This window comes from Drosophila simulans, chromosome 3L (assembly GCF_016746395.2).
Source record: "Drosophila simulans strain w501 chromosome 3L, Prin_Dsim_3.1, whole genome shotgun sequence".
Lineage (NCBI taxonomy): Eukaryota > Metazoa > Arthropoda > Insecta > Diptera > Drosophilidae > Drosophila > Drosophila simulans.
The window spans coordinates 19,845,564-19,863,526 of NC_052522.2; the positions used below are offsets into that span (position 1 = coordinate 19,845,564).

At 41.7% G+C, this 17,963-nt stretch overlaps 1 protein-coding gene and 1 long non-coding RNA gene across 4 annotated transcripts in view; both read right to left on the reverse strand.

Moving 5' to 3' along the window:
• The window catches only part of LOC6738797, a 47,770-nt gene that overhangs the window by 18,487 nt on the left and 11,320 nt on the right, over window positions 1–17,963 (reverse strand). The gene's annotated exons all lie outside the window — the stretch shown is intronic.
• LOC120284807 lies at window positions 181–16,565 on the reverse strand. The gene is made up of 3 exons (XR_005544058.2): window positions 15,793–16,565; window positions 13,453–13,499; window positions 181–274 (listed from the first exon to the last, which is right to left on the reverse strand). It is a non-coding gene; the product is annotated as an uncharacterized LOC120284807 (long non-coding RNA).

The window sequence follows — 17,963 nt, forward strand, 5'->3', positions numbered from 1 at the left end:
CTGTATCTGTATCTGTATCTGTATCTGTATCTGTATCTGTATCTGTATCTGTAACTGTATCTGTTACTGTATCTGTATACGTGTTTGCTCCTGCACCTGACGAGGAGAAGGAGCCCGTACTCCTGCCCAGCTCCGCAACCGTGGTGGCTCCGGCCACAAGGAGCAAGGTGCTCGGGTCGAGTACGTAAATGAGTTTATTGCCGGCAGTAAGCGAACTTAATGCGCCTGCACGAGAGGCATCGGTGCAATATATCATCTGGATTCGAGTCGTTACCTTGAAAAAGACAGAGTACAGACAGGAGGTTAGTGATGAGTCGTTACTTCTATATATAGCATGAGAAGTTTGCGCAACGTGTCATATTTCATATTGTGGAATCGAACCCTTTAACCCCGTAACTCCAACGAAAATAAAAACTTTTGCTGGTTATGCGGTTGAAATTCGAGTTGATAAATAGTTTTTTATTGAGTCAACCAATTGCTTTTCTTACTGACCATTTGAAGGTTTTACAAGTTCGTATTTTTAATATGGTCGCCATTAAATCAAAATTACTACCATAAATTTAGAAAATTCCTACTTAATGTAAATTAATAACCAAAACTAACTAACTAATGCCAAGTAAACTTTAAGTCTTTAAAAGACTGAGTTTATTTGTTAGTTTAGTAAGTTGAACCTAAAACTATCTAAATGCACTTATATTAAACTTATTTAATTTTCTGTAGGCTTGCTAAGATACATTTAAACTGTACTAACTTTAAAGTTATCCCTGTCTTTAGTTAAGATTCCTGAGCAACATATCGTGTTCTTTTGAGTAACAATAAAGTCAACAAGAGTAATCACGAAACCACAACAAAACACAATTACGGGCTACTTGGCTTTGGCTTTGCGTGTATTCCGCAGATTCAGATTACTCATTTCACGAACAAGGTACAAGTAGCAATGGCAATTCAGGACAGCTGCCGCCGCAATTTTTGTGAAATCCAAAGGAGCTAGGAAGGATAATAAAGCTTTTAAGTTCAGAAACCAAGCTCAAAAAAAATTACAACTTTATGTGGTAAAAACAGGAATACTGTTGTTCTGTTGAAGAATTTGCAGGGGGGAAATATTTATTAAAATTTAATAAATTAAAGGGACTCAATGCACAGTCAACTATTTAATATTGAAATTGAATATCATTAGTTTTAACACTATCATTAGCATCATTTAAATTGTAATTTAAATCTATTTTGATTGCACTCCCTTTGCTAATACTTATTACTTGTTGCGTGCTATAATTGCATATAATATATACAAATTGTACTGAAAAGTGCTTATGTAAATGAGAATCCATGTGTAATTATTCCCCAAAAGACCATTTGCACCACTTTTTGTTTGCATACATTACTAAACGTCAGCACGAAAGGGCTAATTCGAATTAGCCAGGTGCTGAAGTCTGGTGGACCATAATTGGAAAGGCAAAACTCACTCAACACATGGATCATGGACCAACCTATTTGGTACGAAACCCAAAACAACACCTCCCATGCGGCGCAACCAGAATGTTGTCGCAAAACAAAAATTCAATTTCAATTCAATTAATCACGCTTGATTACCACCAATAATGGCCATCGCCAGCAGGCGGAGCAACAGCATCACCAGCACCATCACCAGCACCATCACCATCAACAGCCAGATATTCAGACATCCAGATGGCAGGATTGTGACAGCAGAGACTAGCTAGCCACCAGTTCTCGATTCCCCAGTGCAATCCCACAGATACTCCGCCTTTGTCCTTGGCTTGCAGCCGCTTCCGAAGTCGCTTTTTGTTTACCACTTTGCACATTCTGCTGTCAAATTTGTTGAATTATAGTTCCCGATGTGCCCCTCAAACAATAGCGGCGGGGGCGTGGCAGCCAGGAGGGCGAAAGGGCGGAAGGGTGGTGGGTGGAAAGAGCTCTGATGACAGGCGGGCGCCAAGCAAAAAGCTCAGGGAATACAACAAAAATCTGGCACAGAGCCTACAATCGACAGATTCGAATCGAGTATACCTGGTTGTCTTGTTTTGAGCATATGCTTTAAAAAAAATATTTATATAAACATTAATATGAACTGAAAACAATAATAATGTATTTTAAAATGTAAGTGTGATCTGGTAAAAGTTACATCTATGTAAAACTCCCTTTAAAGGCTTATAATAATCTCCAAAGAGTATTTTTTGCAAAACTATATATACCTTTAGAAATGTAACTCAGAAAATGGAGTGATTGTTAAGTTTTATAGTTACTATTACATTTTTTCGATTCAGAATTTCAATAAGCTACCTTCTGGACAATTATTTTCATATCCAGTGTCATAACTACCATATAGCTCTATATGTGATTCGCAGTTTGTTTGAAAAACTGTAAAAATCAAATCGTTGAAAGGCAAATCCAAGCCTTGCGATAAAGTCAAACTACAAAGAACACCGAGGGAAAAAAGTCGGCCAACAATTTCAATGACAATGCGGCAGTTTGTTGCCAGTTTGCCAGCCAGTTGGCCATTTTTCCCTTGTTGTGGTGCAGTTTTTCGGACCGTTTTCCTTTCACTTTTTGTTTTTCCGTCCACTGGGCTCCACTCGTCGAATGGAAATTGTTTTTGGGCAGAATGCGATTAGGCACCTGAAATAGTTTGCGGTCTCCTCCACAGCCGGCGAAGGTTGTGTCGTCTGGGCCCATGTCGATAAATCCAGTCGAGTGCACACCACCGACGGAAGTGTGGGCCCATCGCCAAAGAGCAAAGATTGAATCCACCCGGCGGCATACTAATGTCCGAGGGTCCCGAACAGGACCAGAGTCCAGGACTGGAGACCAGGACCCGCATCCGCATTCGCATCCGCATCCGCAGACGACCGCAAACAAACGGCGCTCATTTGCAGGCATTTCGCATCGACTTCTCTGGTTTTGCAGTCGGAAGTCAGGACGATGTGCGGATGTGTTTGATGAGGCCGGAGATAATCGTTTGGCAATTGAATGAGTCCCACATGTCGGGTTTTTCGATTTCGGATTTTGGACGGATGCCGAGTGGAAATTTTTCGAAGGTCCTTTGCCTATGACAACCCAGCAAACATAATTTCACTAGCCGAAGAGGTCTGTCAGTTTAGGTTGAGAAAGGAAACGATTGGTTTCGAATTCGTTGGTCCTGTTTGCAGAGCTTAATGAAAGAACCTTTAACCTTTAAAGAAATATATATCCAATGTTAAAAATATTCATGGTTAACGACCATCAATTTCATTCTAAACAGAATCATAAACTTTGCAATAAACATATTTCAGATTTGAGAAAATTTATGTTTAGCAACCTTATGGTTGGCGAACCAAACCATTTGCCATTTGGCCAACGTAATGGCACCTAAATAGGCAATTTACAAGCCTTTCAATGCGAACTTCACATTCGGGTTGTAAAATTGTGTTATTCTAAAGGGTTTTTAAAAGCCAGGTTTAAAAAGTCAGTTCTAAATACGCACTGTAATTAAGTGGGCGCCTCAAATGTGCCAGTTCGGTATGATTGCATGTTTGATTTAGTGAGAAGTCTTTTGGGAAATACTACATATCCGGCACAGTGTGGCCACAACTGGGCCACTCGGAGGTGCTCAAATTTGCAAATTGAATGGACCCACTTTGGAGCGGCTTTAACCCCATTGCAGGGCCATTATTGAAAACACACAGGCAACACACACAAGGCGGCGCAGAACGTTGACCAGAATGGAACGCGGCTTGGATTGAGGAGGAGAGGGATCCGGTCCGGGTCCGGGGTTGTCCATAAATAACGGCAAAACAGTCAGATAAATTTGCAGGAGCTATAAACAAGCTACTCCGGCGGACTCCCCAATGCCGCCGCTCCCGTCGAAATCGATTTAAATGCTCCGTTCGCGTGTTCTGTGTTCTGAGTCCGCCGGTTACCTTGAAGTCTTTATGTAATTCCTACACAGAAATAAATGGGATGGCACTCGAGTTGATCCTGCACAAGGATAAGGATCTTCGAACTGCAATATCGGTTATTAGTGCGTTCAAATTGAGTTGAATATGTAGGGGATTATCTTAAGGCAAGTAGTAGGCAGAGTTAACCTTTTTCTTTTGTAAAGCACTAGTTTTTTCTTCAAGTGGACTGCAGACCCGCGGTCGCATTGTGTCCCGGTTAGAGCCGTCGCCATTAAGCGAATTTCCATGCTAAATAGCCAGACACGTGGAATCTGCCGCTCTCGACATCCTCGCTCGCTTTCACCGCGTGCACCATTTTGATTGGCGTTTGATAAGCGGCAAGGACGAACCGGCGTCCTGCGCTCCGAGTCCTGGACAGCGGAAAGGAGGAGCTGTAGATAAGGGGACGGCAACCACGACGGTTTCGATTGTTTCGTCAGCTCCACGCCAACCAGGATGCGGAGTGTTCCGTGTGGGATGCACTGCTTGCGAGCAAACAGATTTTACGGACACTAAAGTACGGAACAAACGCACGCAAGGATAATTACGGACGGATTTACAGCGAACAAATATGTAAGGATCGATTGTGCGGAGCTCTATGACGACACGTGGCGGAATGTTTAATTTCAAATATTTGCTGTTTTAATTATTTGTTTTCGTGGTCATCGCAGTTTTGCTGTTTATTTTTTGGGTTTCTGCTTAAACAATTTCGAAACAAATTGATTGTAAAAGTTCCAACTTCATGCAATTGCAATTGCTTGGGGATAACCGGATAACCGTGTTAGTTAAGCATTTGAAATATGCTTAACCAACGTGAGACACCGCAATACAATTTCATCCTTTAATGTCCTGTGCAAACCAATTTCCAAAACAGATACGTGCCCTGCACATTTGGGGTAATCATAATAAAACTGCAATCTATGCGCTTTAATACCATAAACAGCATATCAAGTCCCTTTTTTAGTGGAGAAAATCCTAATGTCTTTCAAAGGATATAGCCTTTTAGGATTAAGGAGTAAAAGAAACAAAAGGGATGAATTATTTAAAGTTATGTTCTAAGAACTTGACAATATTTTCAGTTATTTTGGTCCTTTAAATCAAGAGGTGACCAAATCAACCTAAACTCTCGCTGCCCCAGATTTCCGGCCTTCCGAACATGCTATTCGAATCTTCCAACTTCTTCCACCTAGCACACTCCTGCTACAATCTTGACCAGCGGTGTATGTGCTAGCCCATGTGCCGAGTGGAAAGTTCATTGCATACTGGTGTACATATGTAGACACGTGGGTTCGTGTGTGCCCCCAAGGAGTATAGTTGCAGTTGTTTGCCTAATACATTGTTGCAAAGCAAATCAACACAAATTTTCGAAGGATACGTGTACGGACTTTGTTGCCTGATGCCCGATGTCTTTCGCCCGTGTCAGTGGGGCATGCAACTTGCCATGCACATCCACCGCCCATCTCCACCCACCTGGCCACCTACATACAAGCACCATAAGCCAGCACCGCCCAACAACAAACGCCCACAGAGAAGGGGCTGACATGCAAACACATAAACGCCATTTCGCCTCCAGTTGCCACCTAAATGGCAATGACATCGCCCCACAAGACGAGCAAGATGGCAAAATGTTTCACTTTTGAGTCGATTTTTTCATTCGTGGAGCCAGCTTTAATATGTTGCCTACCAATTTGCGGACCTCCGCCGTTGTCGATGGCCAGTCAAAGGGATCCGGACCAGATACGTCAAATTAGTTTCGTATCACACCAACCCTCTTTGGAGCGCCAAGTTGTCAGGAGTTTTTAGGAGGATTTCATTGTGAATCAGAGAGACAAAATATATGATATACAATACACAATATGAAAGCATTACTACTCTTGATATTTTGGTTATAGTTTACAGCTCTGATCCATTGATATATTTGATCATTAAGGTATTTCCGAAATTATGTTCGTGAGTAAATAGCATTAAAGCTCTATAAAATCCATTCAACGCCATATTTTTTCTATTTGTGTAGTTGGCAGAGTAATGGGATATAAGAATAAATAGAAAACGATCAAATTAAGTGTATCCCTGCCAAAGAAAAGCGAGACTTGACGGAAAAAGGCCAAAGCGCCCCGAGTTTGACAGCCAGAATTTTCCAGGCCAGGGTGAGTCAGTCAGCCAGTCAGCCAGTCAGCCAGTCAGAATCGGTCGGTATTAGCTGTCCCCGAACTAAACGAACTGAGCGAGCTGGATTCACATTTGACACGTACACACACATGTGACAGCCCGCCAACTCGGCCTGGCCTAAGCCAGGGCACACTGGGTTTGGGCCAGGTTTGACAGCCGAAATGGGCCAAAAAGTGGGGACAGCGGGCTTAATGAATTATGTGCGAACTGAAAGTTCGCCAGTCTCCAACTGGCCCGCAAATCAAATGATTTCAGCATAAATTTGTGTAATTCGCACCTGTGTTGCCTTCCTGGGGGTTGAACTTTTCCGGGAAGAAAATCGGGCACATCGTTAACCGGAAATCAAGTAAAATAGCGAGTCCTGCCCTTCTCAGAATGTATCGTTATTTATTTGGTGAATCGTTTAATTCGGGCTTAAAGCTAAGCATTTATTCTGCATTTATTGAACCGAAAACTACGAATAGCAATATTGTGTTTGCAAATATAAGATGTCACGGTTCGAAAAACTCAAAGGATATTCAAACCGATTTAGTTTTCTGTACAAATGCATGAAAAGTGAGTTCAGCGGAAAGAGTTAAAAACAGCGTGTTGGAAAATAATAACAAAAAGGATTAAATCTGCAAAAATACATTTTAATTTCGTGCACGAAATATGGAAAAAGTTTCCGACTTTAAAACGATTCTACATAAAAAAAAGTTAAGACGGCGGCCAAAGTCCTTTGTCCTTTTTAATATCCATTTTTTGTGCGCAAGTTTGTAACTGCATTGTAGTAAATGTTACCAATTGCCACTAAATTGGCCAGATTGAGTATTGGCTTTAAACTTTTTGCCAGAAAGTAACTTCCAGCCGGCGACCAAGAAGTCTTTAGAGCAATTTTAATGAGGTCCTCCTTGGGCACAACACAGTCAGCGACTTTTTACACATCGATTATTGATCCGTGCCAGTTTGGCGCGCAGTCCTTTTGCAACTTCTTACGTCATTTGGGAAATACTCGGCAACTGGTTCGCACTGGTTGGCTGGGGGCCACGTTTTCCCCATATACCCCCACGCCCCCATTATTGCCCCCACCATCGCCAGGATGTGTCATCATTAGGGCTCGTCGTCGTGCATTCCCCTCATTTGCCCATTTACCCATTTTCCCGCCAAACGGCCATTCCCACTCCCTGCGCGCTTTTGGCCAGGCCAATACACAAATCGATCGCTGTGGTTTCTTTCATTAAGTATATTTCGCGCGTTGCCTCTCGCCCGGCGTTATTATTGTAATAAAAATTTACGTAAATCGTGCCTCGAACATTGCCCCAAAGCCCCCAGCCATTCTCACTCGACACATTTGCTCACGCACTGTCGTGTGCGGCTCGTCCTTCGGCAAAAAGTTTCCTTTGTTTGCCAATTTTTATGAGCAGGCCACGCTTCCGCCAAATGCCCACCGACCCAACGACCCACCGTCCCACCAACCTACTCTAACCACCCATCCAGGTGGTGCGGTCAAGTTCGTAGCTAAACTTAGCCACCTCGTTCTTCTTCGTTCGGTTCTTCGTTCTTCTGGCCAACGACACCTGCAGACTAATTAATGGCAAATTCCAGGCACCTCACTTCGATGTTCATATATGACTGGCGCACACCTTATTCAGCGTATGCGTGTACACTGCGAGAAAATCATGGCTATCCAGAAGCTATCTGGCTTATAAAGATCTTTAACTAAATAAAAGAAGTTGTAGTTCTTGAAGACTTAAATGACTATGCATAAGATATATCCTGTTTAGCTACCACATGCGTTATAATTCTCAAGTGCTAATTTGGCAAGCTGTGTATAAAGCACAATCCTTTAATGTTAAAAGTAATTTGAAATGTTTTTAAACATAATTACCCGCTTAAGTAGACCATTTTTTTGTTTTAACAATATAATTTCGGTGAAATGCCTTCGAAAGGCACTCAATTTTCTGCGGGTGCACGCATGGATGCCTATGGTTGCCTATTTGAGCCGATTATGAGCCTGTATGAAGAGATGTTGGCAACGATTGTGTCCCGCTAATGGCACAAAGCATAACCCATTGCCGCAACGACAGGCCGTAAGTAGGGCATCCAAAGTGATTCGATTAGGCGCAGCTATCAATTGAATGTCTCCGGCAATTTGCATCCGATGGGGCGTGGTAAAAACGTTATCGAATTATCGAGTCGATAGTTGTGTTCGAATGGAGAGTCAAAGTGATGAAAACTGGAGTGACACTTCACGTTACGTTAAGCACTTACAATTATGGCAAATGCTTATGAGCCAGGGGGGCGGGGTGAATTTTCGTGTCCTTTGTAAAAGGAGTGAGTGTGTTTGAGTGTGTGTGTGCCATGCACACACAAACACACATCCTTGTATTTGAGTTTCGTCTTTTGGGTGTACTCGAAAGCATTTGGAAACTTTTAATGACATTCTCGCTTATTATTATTTACTAGGGCTTCGCAGCCAAGTGCTTGGCTGTCTTAATCAATGGCAGACAATTGTACTCGCAGTGGCTGTAATTAACAGATGACAAAGGAAGCTCGGCCCCAGCTGGATTATCCTTGAAACTACCACACCCCTGGCAATGCGTATGTATATGTATGTTGACCAGAAGGGAAAACTCGATGACACTTGCGAATATTATTTATTCAGGCAAATTGCTGCTTACGAGCGTTTCATTCGCCAGCATTTTACATTCGATTTCCATTATGCCATTTGTTGCTCGAAAGGCTTTGTCAGCCTGATTTGGTTTCCGATTTCCGGTCGGGAACGAGGACCCAAAACTGTTAATACACACACACACACACACACTCATAACAATGCCTCTTTTGTTGGCCATTTTGGGCCTACAAGGGCAAGGACGTCCCCTCAAGTGCCGGCAATTATTTACAACAATCCGAGAATGGCTCTTCGAAAGGATCAAAGGAGGAGGCGACGCCCCGTACGCCCAGGACACTGAAGATATGCCATCGATATACACTCGGAAGAAAATTAGTTAGCAAAACCCATTTCTCTCAGTGGTTAATAAAATATTGGAAATCTGGTTCCCTCTTACATCATGCATTTAAAAAATCTCAAAGAAAAACATTACATTATGTATGAGGCATATATCTTCAAATGTTTGGCTAATTTGAGAAATCGACCAAGGCATGAAACTCCTTGGTATATTTGAGTGCCATTTTTTTTGAACAGTGTATTGTGCGTGTCTGCCTTGGCAGCTGGGAAATAGTTTAACATTCTGTGGATTTTCTCCGTATTTTCAGAATCGTTTGGCCAGCATCTCAGCCGTATACGGCTTGTTGGCGACGTTTCATTAAGCGAGCGGAAAATGACGCATGCTCCGGCTCATTCGGGCACGCTCCGCTTCACAGGACATTCGTGGTTATCCTTTATTGTCTGAGTGGCAGCGTGGCAATCTGGCGATACGATGGCAATGTGGCAATGGGCAATGGGTCCTCGGAGATGCGCCACTCAAGCCCAGTTTCCGTTTCAAGGCAAACATTCTCACCCCAACCAGGCAGAACAAAGCGACGGAAAAGCGCTTGAAGTCCATTTGCTAAATAAATTTGATAAACAAGGAGCGCCCGCGGCACAAACAGAACTACACTGGGATGAAAGGGAGCCATATTCAATTCGAAAATTCTTTAAAAAATACTAGGTCACACGAACCAGATCTTTCATCCATAATTTTACAATTTGAAGCATTATCGATAGTTGTCAATTGCCCAAACAGGCCACGTTTTTTGTGATTCCAAATAATGACACATTTTCTCCGAGCAACCTGAAAAGCGAAAAGTGGCTGCCTTGTATCTCCACTGACCCCAATTGGGTACAAAGTGGGTGTCGCAGCTCCTGGGGCGATGGAACGCGGAGCTTTAACATTCAATCTGCTGAAAACACGAGACCAGCAAAAAAAGAAAATAAAAAACAGGAACACGCTCGGTGAGCAGGCACTTCAGACTTTGCATCCGCTTCTGCACTCGGGCGGGAATATTAAATTCTTGATGCTATTACTGGCTTGTTGATCCACATCATGCTAATTAGCCTTAACTTCTGATGTCGCAGTTGGCGGGGTTAAAGATAATGCCAGCTCCAAACCCCTCGGACATTATCGGGTTTCTGGTTTTTGAGAACGCTAATTGAGGGGTGAACGTAATTAATACTCGTACGCCATTTCGCCATTTCGAAAATGAAATATCGAACGACGTCATCGCGGATTTGAAAACGGACGGACCAAGGAGGGTGCTCCATGTGTCTGCCATGACAGCCCTAATTCCCTCCTTAACTTTCGCTTTTTAAGTTGCCAAGTTGTTCGAGAAACTTTCTTCGAAAGCACGTATTTTACTTTTAAGCTCTCAAAATTTGCTTGTTTGGTAAGTAAGTGTATGAATTTAATTATTAATTATTGTCAAATTTCATCGGGCCAGAAATTCTTGTACTTCTATTAAAGCTCTCACTTTTGTTGTTAAATTCGAAAAGAAGTAAACACAGTTGTCATCCACTGTGTGATGCAAATAAATTGGTTTTCGAATGAGTTCACCAAAAACTATGGAACAACATAACATTCTGATCTAGTTGTGGGTTTACCATTCTCAATTAAAATTCGTATCTGCACGAATTCCCATGGATCTATAGCACTGTATCTCAATTTATAAAATTTAATTAATCTTTCGGATTTATCCAGTCATGGACAGACCAGCCGGTTCTTGTGAAAATCCACAATTCGACGCCAGATATGCAGCTCCGGCAGACGACACCGCACAATCAGTGACCATTGTCCGGCATTCGACTGGCCGCACCCCTCTCACCTGGCGGCCGGCGAGTCCTCGGAAGGACGAGTGTGCGAGCCTGCATCGCCAGCCGCCGCGCCCAGGACACAAATCAAATTAAGGACGGACATAGCGGACCGCACCAAAAAAAAAAAAAAACAGCGCATACTGCGAGAAATTAGGATCACTGGTCATTTCAATTTATTACTAATAAAATAAGAAAGAAATCAAATTGTTACTGCAAAAGTGAAATGCATTTGTATCGAAAGCAGCTGATTAATTATATTATTTTAATTTAAATTAAATTTTAATTTTATAACTATTAAGCAATCCCTATATTCATTACAAACTCACTTTGAATCCAACTAACATAGTATATTGATACTATATTGATTTGTCTCAGTGCATCGAACCAAACCAAACCAAACTGGACCGACAGTAATTACGGCAGAGTGGCGGGCGGTGGGTGGTGGCTGCCAAGTGGGTGGTGAGTGGGTGGTTAGTGGGTGGTGGGTGATGACCACCCAGCAGTAGTGCATAAATCACTTCGCATTCAGCGAACACGAAATCTATGCCCCTGACGCGCCCATCGAGGGCCGTCTGGTGATTTATATTGATTAAAACTAGATTTCAATTCCAGCCGAAGCCATTATAAATGGAAGATAATCCTCCGCCGAGGATTTTTCCCCGTAAGCGAACAGCCAAAATAAAAGAAAAACAAACCAAAATGTGCGAATGAACTGAATGACTTTCCTTGAGCAAGTCAGTCTTTCATAACCAAATGAGTTTGCACTTTCCTGGCGAACCAATACCCGATTGACTTTAAATGAAAGTCCTGGCATTCATTAATTTTCCTGTTCATTTGCATGATTTCCTCAACTAACTCGATAATTTCTCGAGCTAAATTTAACAATTGTTAACATGGAAAAAAAACACTTTAAAAACATGAGAATGGAGTGCTTGTCAAATTTACCACATTCGTGCAATGGCAATTTGCAAAGAAAAGTTAACAGGAAATGGGAAATTCATTTTTAAATTACTATTTCCCTCGAAAAGTAATACAGTTTTATTGAGCAAAGTTTTGGCTGAAATGCGGTCACAGTGCCTTTGCTGTTTATTCGGCGGGATAAAAGTGAGCAATCAGAAAACCACCGGAAAATCCATCCTGCTGCTTGTTTGTAATGCGACCAGCCAGGAGTTTTCCACTTGGCTCTGTCGCATGTTTTCCCATCGCATCCGGGAGAAGCGTTCGTTCGGTTTCCAACCACCCACCACTCCCACCACCACTATCCATATCCGACTGGGACAGGACAACGGCTCCGAATCCGTATCCGTATCCCCGGATCCGGCTGTGAGTTGTGGGCTTCGTGCGGTTCGTTTTGTGGATTTGTTTTCGGTTTTAATTAATTTTAAAACGGACTTCTACCTTGGCGCTAATTGCACTGACTTTGATTTATGTGTTCTGATAATGATCAAATTGGTTTTCTGGGTAGCCACTTCGCCAACAGCCCACCTGACCACCTGCTCATCTGACCACCACTCCACCGCCCACCTGTCGTTGTCTGTTTTTGTTGTCCCTGCTGAAGGAGCAGGAGCATTCCAAGGAGATTAATTCAAGAAATAGCTTAGCCCTAAACGCCAGAAGGGGCCCTTGTTGAAGGCAAACTTGGGGATTCGATTCGCTCCTTTAAGTCCATGGAATCCAAAGTGGTGAAGGTCGCAAGGCAATGGATTTTCGATTCATTAAGCTTTTCAATGGTTGAATCGTTGCAGCTAATTCGAAGTGGAATCAAATAACGAAGCTTTGTCTTAGTTTTCCCCTCGATTTCATTCTTCTTCAATTGCTTGAAGAAAGAAAATGCATTTCCGCTACAGCAACATGTCCAAGCATGTTTTTTTTTCGTTCCTTAAGTTCGATTGGGTTTATTGCCAAAATATATTTTATGCTGCAGTGGCGCAGCAGCATTTTTGCCGCATTTTGGCTAATTTATTGCAATTGAGTTTCTTTATCGAGTTGTTCAGTTTCTCAATGGAGGCTCATAAACTTTGTGGCATGTTTGAATTTAAGTTCGCACGCAGGACGTACGTGGAAATTGAAAGTCTTAGTGGGAGATGAAAATGGTCAAGATAAGAGGACCTGGAATAAACGAAAACCTAATCCGCTTCCGTTCGAGGATATTCCAGCTAAGAGCACGAAACACTGCTTTAAACCATTTCTGGAAGCAGCGAAAAAGTTTAATTGGTCTCTACTTAGAATTAATAACACTTAGTTAGCCTAATTAAACATGAGCATTTCCTTTGAATGCACATTTTTGCCAAGTCATTGGTTGAGTCAAAATTGTTCTCATTTCGCAGAAATGCGGTGCACTCTCAATGAAGTTTTGCCAAACCCTGAACTTTTTCATATTTATTTTGCTGGCCAAAATGGTAGCAAAAGGCAATAATTTTTACCCAAAAGAGGCCGAAAGGAAAATGTTCAAGAGCGTTTGCAGTTTCCGGTGCAAACTTTGCATCGAGTTTTCTACGTTATCTTAAACGAAATTTTAGGTCTCGTAAATAACCAGATCATTTGCCAAGGTCTTTAACTTACAGCTGAGAAAGTTGTGGCATTTTAAAGAACAAGAATGATGTAATTACCTGCAAGAAAAGAAAGTTAAGCATGAGTAAAAAGCATTTTTGCTTATTTAAATTAAAGTAACCAGACATTACATAAATCGAATATATAAAAAGACTCCTTCCTTTCGTTACCAATATTCTTTAAATATGAATAATTTACATTCCTGTGAAAATTCCAACAAAAAGATGCGGCATTTTATATAACAACATTATCCCATAGATTTAAGGTGTCACATGTGTGTCAAAATAGCTAGGAATTCCGCCCATTCCTGCCTGCACAAATTCCTGTTATGTTTTGTTTATGAAAAATTCCCTACAACGACCCAAAAGTATGCGGCAATAATTTTCACATTAAAATTGATTTATGACGCACCCCGGCACACACACACACATGCCAGACACCACACACACACACACCACACAACAAACACACCAAATATTCAGCATTCGACAAATCTTGGAGCTATTTGTGTTGGCTCCCACATCCACATCCACATCCACATCCGGCCAACTGGCAGCGGATGACCAAACAAACCGAGGAATGGAATTGGCTTGCAGCCCCAGCGAGCGCCAAGCTGCCATAAATCATTTCCCGTGGCCACTTCTTCTTTGTCGGAGGATTCCTTGGCAGGAGCAGAAGCAGGAGCAGGAGCAGGAGCAGCAGCTCAGCTCCTTCCCATTCCCACCTGACTTTGCACCTTTTTTGGAGCCCGGACGTCACGAGTACCTAGCACGGACGTCATCGGAGACTAGTCCTAGTTGCTACACTCAAAAAAATATTTTCTCTCTGCAAAAGCTATTTTCAGACAATAGTAAAGTAGTAACTCTTTAAAGACAACTAGAGTATATATTTATATGAATATCCATTTTTCTTATTGTAAGATACATATTTGACTGAATAATCGTGTTAATTTATTATTATTTAACGATATACTAATCGTTAATGAAAATTAAGCATAGTTAAGGTGGCGAATGTAATAGCAGCTATACCAAATAATTTACTGAACACACTTGCAGCAATCTTTTAAGATTATATTCATAATAATTTGTAGAATTTACTCAATCAACTAGACCATTTCTCCCAGTGCACGACTGTCCAGCACGACTCTCGCTCATAAACGAAATTTATTAGCATTTAAATGTTTTAGCGGCGGACGGGGAGCAGCGCACATATGGGCTGGCTAGGTAATGAATATTACAGGAGGAGATGCGGCGACGAGGAGATGGAGAAGCAGCAGCATCGATGCCGTGGGCCGAAAAGTATGTTGCATAAGCCAAAATTAGTTTATGCATATTTGAAGGCTCCGAAGTGGGCCAAAAAAGCAGGCAAAATTGGCGGAGACTGAGGACCAAAGCCGCCCACTCGCCGCCTTTGTGTTTCCAATAAGAGGAACATGCTCCTCCATGATTACATTTATCTAGTACTTTCCGTGCCCGAAAGTATGTTAAGCATTACAAATTTACAAATCTCTGTCGCAGAGAAATAAACGCCGCGAGCTACTTCTTGTGGGGACAAACATTAATCCACAGCTTGGAGGAGTGGGGGAGTGGGGAAGTGGAGGAGATAGGTATCAGGGGAGATAGAATTTAATACTTTACAAGGAAGCGTAGGACTTTAAATTCGGATAAGAAGGAAAGCCTTGGAAACTCTATTCAAGAACTAAATCTCAAATTAAAGGATACGCAGGGCGAAGTCTGTGATTACTAAGATAAAAGACAACATTACTTCACTTCACTTAAAGTCCTTTAAATATATGTACTTGCGTTTAAAAAGGACAAATCTCATATGTTCGATATAATTTCATTACCATATGCTTTTAAATTGCACATTTAACAAATGGTTATACTCCTTAAATGTAAACGAGTCAACGACGGGCTATGACATTCATTAGTACTGAATGCCATTGAATTAAATGAATTCATTGAATTTTTATGGCCATTAAAATAGAGTGAAGGTTATTCTGTGGAAAGATAACGCATTTCCGCATCAAAATGTAAACAAACAAATGTGCTGTGCTCTTAAAGTGCCCACTGCTAAAGCTGACTAAAATGTTCGAAAACTCGTCCTTCTTTATCTATTCAATGACCTTTTAAAGACATCAAAGCAAACGTCAGAATCAAGGACAGTAGTCGAAAAGCTTCAAACAAGGATAAGTGACACATCTAACATTGATGTGCTACAGTGCGGTTCTGAACTATAGGAAGGATTTATAAAACCAATTACATAAGATATGAATTGGGTGTAAGGTATGGTAAATATTTGAAAATACCGATGAAATTCTATTAAAATATTAAACTAACAAATTATACTAACCAAATCAGCCACAATTTAAAAAAACTCTCGAAATTCGTTGTATTAGAACGATTTATGCTCACTATAATCTGCTAAATTTTGGAAGAACACGTGCAGTTTTATATGCAAATTGTGCTGGCACCAGAGACACTTAGTGGCGAAACGCACTGTATGCCAAATAGGTCTGGTAACGAATCCGATGCTCGCAAACAAACAATCATGTGCACCAGCTCTTGTTTACCGTGGGTGCATCCTGCAAAGCGAGTGTACATATTTCAATTGATTTGGTATTGAACGACGGAGGCTTTACTCTATTCTGTCATGTAGCTCCTGAATTCTTGTTTGCTCTGTTTATTTTATTCTTTTTATCACTCGCCCCGAAATTGCAGCACAAACAACGAACGGATCGAAAGCGTTTGAAACCGCGTTGACAGCGCGGCAAAAATCGCGGACGCGAGCAAAAGCAAAAGCTGGTGTCAAAGGTCGGCGCTGTCGCGGTCCGATTTTGTGTCATCCGCACTGAGGGACGGCTGCCGACGAACTGAGGCGACGGCACAGCCATCCGCTCGTTTAAAGGACCCCGAAGGCAGCGGAGAACCACTGGCACAGCACTCGCCTGATAAGGATAACGACACGAAGCTGCGCTTCGGCAGTCGGCCTGGTTAAACAAGGCGGCCCTGTCATATGCCTAGTCCCACAAAAAGGTCTATGACTGTATTGCCACAATTGTGTTTCGAAAAGTAGAGCTGGAAACTTCAAATAGCATTATGCAAATAGAAAAGTGAGGGGGGAATTCTGATTTTGATAAATCTCATATTGTAAAATGTCCTTTAATATTAAATTTAATTTTGAAGTTGCTGTAAAGTAACAGATCAAATAACAACTAATAGAGTTTACGAACCAATGAAAACACCAGATATTTTGATCGATAGATATAGATATAGATTAAATTGGATTTTGTATAAACACCGTTAATATTTTAGCCTCGTCTGTAAGTTGTTGCGTTTAGAATCCTATGAATATGAATACAAGCGTTTGGCAAATGTCATAAAACGCTGGTCAAATACATTTTCTTCAATTTCCAAGTTGACAGCAAATATTTAGGGGTTCAAAAGGCTGTTTGTTCAACGCAGAACGTTTAGATTAATTGAAAGTCAAGTGCTAAATAACTCATAAATCGCTTTAAGTTTTCAGTTCTGAAGCATATAAGTTTACCGCAATATTTAGAGTGGCGAAAACTTTTCAATTTTGATATAAATCTCTCTTACTCTCACTTTTACCGCTCTCTCTCCCTATCTCTCTCTCTCGAGCTTTGTGCGCAAAAGTAAACAAACGCAACTTTCATTCATAAATAGCAACAACGCAACCGGCGAAATCGAATCAAACTGATAATCAAAACAAAACCGAAAGCTCTGCAAAGCAGCGCTCTTCGTAATTCTCTGACTCACTTTTCGACTGTCTGGCGAATTAATTTAAATACGCCCACTAAGATCGAACTGAAATCTCATTACCAAATCGCCGTCACACCTCATTGACGCCAGGCAGTCCAAGTAAGGCAGGTAAGTTCCCCAAAAGGTGTGCAAGTGGTCATAAGTTACTCACAGCTGTAGATGTATCTGTGAACTATTCTCGCTTGACATAGACTTTACAGCGCTGTAATGCAATGGCTTCCAATGTAAAGCGTCGCTGTAGGAGTCTGGCTGCTACAGCACCATGCTGAACATGCGCTTCAGTTTGAGTTCTGCCCAGTCGACTTTTTCACAGCTAAACTGCGAAACTGCACAGTTTATATTTTCAAACAAAAGTCATTTATATAATCCATGGATATATATGTCCGATCTATACTTATTGATTTTATTTCGTTTCTTTATGTGTGCTATCCATTGAATACATCTCAATAATCACTTTCACATGGCGACGCTTGTAGCCACACAAAAGCTGGTAGCTACGAGGCGCTTCGCTCTTTATTCTCCGCTTAGTTAAGAGAGGCCTCCACAAGAGAACTGCACTTGTGTTGGTGTAAGTTGCATGCCGGTTTTTGTTGTTCTGACGCCGATTTTTTCCCCACCTCAGTGAATGCTTGATGATTCATCGCAACAAACCAAATGCAGAGGAGACAAATTCCAAATTTAACGTCGCTTTCTGGGACTCCACATGGGGATTCGAGAAGTGGTGAAGATTCCGCGGGGCTG